Raw genomic sequence first — 6,000 nt, forward strand, 5'->3', positions numbered from 1 at the left:
GTAGAAACAGATGGGATATGAGCATGTAGGCATGGACCAAGCTTCCCCCATACAATGCACTGCTGATGTGCTGGGCTTCCAAACACATACTTCTAAGCCAGAATGGGGAAAAAAACAAGACTTTATGATTTGGTCCTGGGAAAAGCTGATAACTCCCAAGTCAGACATAAGATACAAACTGTTCAACATAATCTGATCTACACAGTTTATTTGTAGAACCTATATTAAATTTTTTATAACCTAGTAAGAAAGCATACTGCATTTATATGTAATCTTTTTAACTTGGTAGAGTCTTATAAATATCAGTCTGTACATTTCACATCCAATCAATTGAGTAAAGATAGCCGTCAACTTAGAACAGTTCATTCAGTCACCATTTGAAGTTACAAGGTACTGTAAAAAGTGACTTATGACCATTTTTTACATTTATGACTGTGCAGCATCCCTGTGGTCATGTGATCAAAATTTGGATGCTTCACAATTGGTGCGTATTTATGACCGTTGCAATCTCCCAGGATCATGTGATCACTTTTTGTGACCTGACAAGGAGAGTCAATGGGGAAGCCAGATTCACTTAACAACCATGTTACCAATGTTAATAGCTGCAGTGATTCACTTAACTGTGGCAAGAAGGGTCATAAAATGGGGCAAATTTAACAAATGTCTCACTTAGGAACAAAAATTATTCAGCTTGTAAGATGAGGACTACCTGTAATAATTTAAAGAAAACCTTTTTTTGGTTCCCCAATGTACATTGTTTGAAAGAATATAAATAGGTCTATTCATTCAAGTTTGAAAGAGTTATTTTTGATACATTTTCCAAATGCAGCATTTTTTAAAAAAGAAATCATGCTTGTCAGGGTTCCAAGTAACACCCCAAACGAAAGAAGACTCCAAGGTTAGAAGTTCCTCAAAGTTCCATTTTATTAGAGATGTCATATTGGCACATCTGGGAAAACCCGAATCTGAAAGCTTCCAGGTTTTCCTCACCCAAAAGAAAGTCCAAGTCCTTTCCCCTGCACCCACACATCCATCACATGGTCCAATCAATGCATCGTCCCAACTGGAGATGCCTCCCAGTCACGCCACTCCAGGAGCAGGGTAGAATGTCCTTGATTCTCAGAGAAAAGAATGATGTTATGGCTAGATATCTCCCCAGCTCCATACAATCCCCCTCCAGTTTCCCACAGCACTAAATGTGGCAGCCCTGAAGATCCAAAGAAAAGATGGCTTCCAGGGCTGAAACTTGCACTGAAATAGCTATTTATGATGAAACCAAACTTTGAACTCCTATATATGAACTTCCATAGTTTAATAGTTTTTATTATTTCTAAGACTTACACTATTTTCCCCATGTCAGATTATTATAATCCCTTGCTGCGTCACTTCAGGGTCTGAAGCAATCTGGGTCTGCAATTTTCACATTCCTCTCTCTCATGTATTTGAATGAAACTTTGTAACTTGTATTTTATTATTCAGATATGATTCCATTTAGTGATATGTGCCCACACATTTCTGCTGAAATATAAGTAAAAATGTTCAGCTGTTTGCAAGATATCACTCCATAAATATTTTTTCAATTACTGTAACTGAGGGATTGCCTCTTCGAATTTTCTAATTTTATTTTCTTCACTTCTGTACATAACTCGCTGGGTGTTAATTACACTATTTTTGTATTCTCTTTAAAGATTTTAATGAAGAGACTTTATAGGAAACTGGAACACATATTCAACATCTGTTTGTTATTTATATTTTCTACTTCTAAACTGCCCGTCTATACATTTTTAATATATTTATAACCACCTGTAACTCTTTTCATCATAGTATATATGTGCAAGTAAATAGAGTTAACCTGAACAATCAATCAGGTATTTCCCCCAAACAAAAAGAAGCTATTAAAACAGATCAAACTGGTTAAATGGAACACCTTTCTTATACTAATCGCAGGTTTAACATGGGTAATTATATTTTTCTTAGCTCCTTCATTACAGACTATAGGCAGCACATGTTATATTATTAAATATTATTAAAACAATCATCACAGTAACATTTCTAATGAAGAAGAAAATTGTTGTAATACCCCCATTTTGTTTGGGCTAAAGACATAGTGAAATAAAAAGTGTTTATTTGCAGAAAACCAGAGCTGTGAAACTACTACTGAGAATTCTTATCCATAGCATACTTTACCAAAACCCCATGACCTTCCCAAAGGAACTGGAGTCTCAGCAGATCCTTTCGCAATGATAAAAAATGAATGGCCAGATTTTGTTCTGTCAAGGAATTGCCTGTTGCAGCCTGGTGCTGCTCTTTGTAAGACTTTAAAGATATTTTAATTTGAGCCCAGCAGTAAACTGATCTCAATGCAGTAACTCTACAATAGTAAAATTACTATTGTAGCAGCATTCTGTTCCTGCACTTTGTGCTTAATTTAGCTTCCAGGTTGTTTCCAAAGGCAAAGTGGAGATTAAGGGATAAATTTATTACTGTTACTAAGGCAGTAACTTCCACCTTAATTGCTACTCAGCTGGACTAACCTGTTGCATTGAGCAATGGGCTTGTACTTGTTTGCAGAGATATTATTAAAAATTCTGTCTGCAATATAATACATGGTAGAGGCACTAAAGATGCCAGGGTGCTAAAGATGGCTAGTAGACAATATTATCACAAGACCTAATAGCACCATTGAACAACAGGAACATACATTGCTTCATCTAAAATGCCATTTATCATTATCAGTGCTGCCTTATTATACTGTATACTGGAAGAACTGGCCAATTTCAATGCTAAATAGTAGATATAAATTTTATATCAAAAGCAACAATATACTTAATTTATACTTAATTGGTGGGGAAATGCTTCAGCCTGCCCCCTGTTGCTAGGGCTCCCAGCTTTTTGCTCAGTCATCAGACTGGACAGTTGTGTGGATTGTGGCTCTAGTGACTTTGGTTTTTAGAGCTATTCCTTCTATTTGATTCTTAGGTTTGATCATTGGACTGTGTTTTGACTATTCTAGGCTTTCTGATTCGGATTTGTTCCTTCAGGCCTCTCAGAGGCCCCCTTTACTTTCTGAGGTTTTTCTCCTTATCCTCTTACTTTCACTCCTTCCCTCCAGATTCATCACTTATACGGTCAGTAATTTAATTTATATAGTGGAGTTTAGCGCTCCCGTGGGGGGGGTTTCCTTCCTGGCCTTCAGCCATCTGGCAGGCCACTCGCCATAAAACGAACAGAGGAGCCTTGCGCCCCCTCCATTTACTGTGTGGCGGCCATTTTATCACTGATGGTAGTCAAGCCATTTTGCTGTCATTAATAGAGCCTTGCGCTCTCTCAAAACGCCGCTTGTCGGCTCCATGAGTTTATCTGGCTGTGGACAGCGCGATCGTGCCGGAGTGTGGATTAGAGGGCTTGACAGCCCCTGCCCATTATTGAGAGCCTCGCCACACTAGTAAAGCCCTTACGTGCCTGCAACTTACTATTCAGCAGTGGAGCCTTGCGCTTCCCCGATTTCCTCCGGATTGCTAGCCTGTGTATTCCGCGCCCGGCGCTAATTAGTTTCAGCTGTCTGGCGCTATTGCCGGCGCTCGGGCGAAGCGCTTAACGCCCTGACTGTCCCTGTCAATCTAGGCAGTTCTGCAAGGCTCTCGGCACTAATTGAGTTCAGCTGGGGCGCAGTAGCCGGCAAGGCATAGAGGAGTCCTACGCTCCCAGCCAAGTTCGCACCCATGCCATTTTGAGAGCCTGAATCACCTGCTTCTCTCAGGGCTTCCATTTGCCCTATTGTGCCTTCTCCCTCCGGCGGCCATTTTGACAGCCAACACACTCTTGGGCTATCAATTGAACCACTGCTCCTTGAGCAGCTGAGTCTTTCTGATTTATCCTCATTAGTGGGATTGCATTTGACATTTAAGCTCATTATGCCCAAATCCTTGGCCAAATCGAAACATGGCCGTAAGGCCACAGTGCAGGCGCAGTCTGTGGCGCAGTCGGTGGCCTCAACCAAGGAGGACCAGACACAGGCTCATAAGACGGTTACCCTAGGCACCAGCTCAAAACGGGCAGCCAAGCCTCCCTCTAAGGGGATTGGTCAAGACAGGCCTGTCACGGACCAACATAAGGAAGCTTCTGGGCTAGACCTGACGCACCCCAAGGGGCTCAGGGTGGTTTCTAACGAACCTAGATGTGTGTCCTCTGTTACCCCTGATCAGGTGTCACTTCAGGATTATCAGTTGTCCACTGAATCCACTGATATGTGGGGTTCTTTTTCGGCCAGGGTCATGGTCCCTCCTGCGGAGCCTTGCACTCCCGCGCCCTCGGGGCTTCAGGCTCCATTGAATTCTGTTCCGGTCCGAACCTCTACGGAAGTCGGACCGGCTGGCGACCAAACCCAAATTAATTGGCGTCCTGAGGACATCCAGCGCATGATTGCTGTGGCTGTGCAGCAATCCTTGGCAGAGCGTGGTTTTCCTGCTCGTACTCCTTCCCCTACCCAGCCCGCACCTTCTGCCTATGAGGAGCAGGTAGAGGATTTTAATATGGAGAACGCTATTTCGCTAGCAGGATCAGATTCTCCGGCAATCTCCTGTGTTAGCGACCACTCCATCCAGGTTGACTCGGGAGTCCCAGAACCAGACTTATCGGAGGATGAGGGTTTGCCTCCAGATCAGTCCGCCTTTACAGGCCTGTTTCCTCAAGCTTTATTTAAATCTCTATTGTTCAAGGCAGTGAATACGGCCCAATTGGGTCCTTCTAACCCTCCGGAGCCTACTTCTGCAGTAGGACCCTTAAATCCGCTGTTTGCTGAGCAACCTAAACCCTTAACAGCAATCCCTACGCCTCCTCTCTTTTTAGAGGTCATACATAAACAATGGGCTACACCATCTTCGGTGCCTGTACCGTCCTCCACGGACAAGAAAAATTTCATTGTGTCCCCGGACCTTGATTCCCTGCTGCAGGTGCCTTCGGTCGACACCCCGGTGGCAGCTTTACTCTCATCTTCTTCCCTGCCAGGGGATCCAGAGGAAGGTCTAAGGCCGGAAGAATGCAGGGCTGAAGAGGTCCTGCAGAGGGCCCACCTAGGGGCAGCTTGGGCCATTAAATCAGCGGCCACGGCTTCTTTCTTCAATAGAACTACACTCCTCTGGCTTCGCGAGTTGCAAGAAAAGATGGCCTCTGAGGACTCAAGGTTGAAGCAAGACCTCAACAAGATTGTTGCTGCGGTGCAATTTTCCGCCGATGCCACCTTAAATGCTACACGGTTTGCGGCAAAGTCCATGGCCTCCTCCATTGCTGCCCGCCGCTTGGTCTGGCTTCGTCACTGGCAGGCGGATGCCAGGCACAAGTAGCGCCTAGCCTCTGTTCCTTTGTCGGGCACAAAGCTGTTTGGTGATGCCTTGGACAAGTTCCTGGTCAAAACCAAGGACAAACGAAAGATCTTACCTGCAGTCTTTCGTAGAGGGGAACCCCGTTTCTCTCCTTATGGTCCTCGCCCCCCAATGAGATCTTCGGAAGGCGGTTTGGGTCCCTCCCGTTCCATTGGTAACTTCCATACGGGATATCTAGGCCCTAGACAGAGGAATTTCCAAGATAGACCTCCACGGGGGAGGGCTTTCGGTTCCCGGCGGCCCTTTCGAGGGGGAGGAGGTCGCTCCATCCGTCGCCGTCGTTAGTAGTACCTGCAGTCCTCCCATTGGCGGAAGATTGGGCCTCTTCACCAAAATTTGGGAGAGTACTACTTCGGATTGCTGGGTCCTGGCCTCCATCTCATCGGGATTGGCCATTGAATTTGTTTCCACCCCTCCTTTGGCTTTTCTACGCTGTCCCCTGTCCCAGATAGCCGAGCGTAGAGCCCTCATGGAGGCGGCTATCAACCATCTGCTGGCCATCAAGGCCATCCAACGTGTGCCTTGTGATCAGGCGGGACAGGGGTTTTACTCCCGGGTCTTCTTAGTCCCTAAGTCATTGGGTGGGTGGAGATCTATTCTGGACCTTAAACGTTTGAAC

This window comes from Pantherophis guttatus, chromosome 2 (assembly GCF_059756535.1).
Source record: "Pantherophis guttatus breed Tessera chromosome 2, ASM5975653v1, whole genome shotgun sequence".
NCBI lineage: Eukaryota > Metazoa > Chordata > Lepidosauria > Squamata > Colubridae > Pantherophis > Pantherophis guttatus.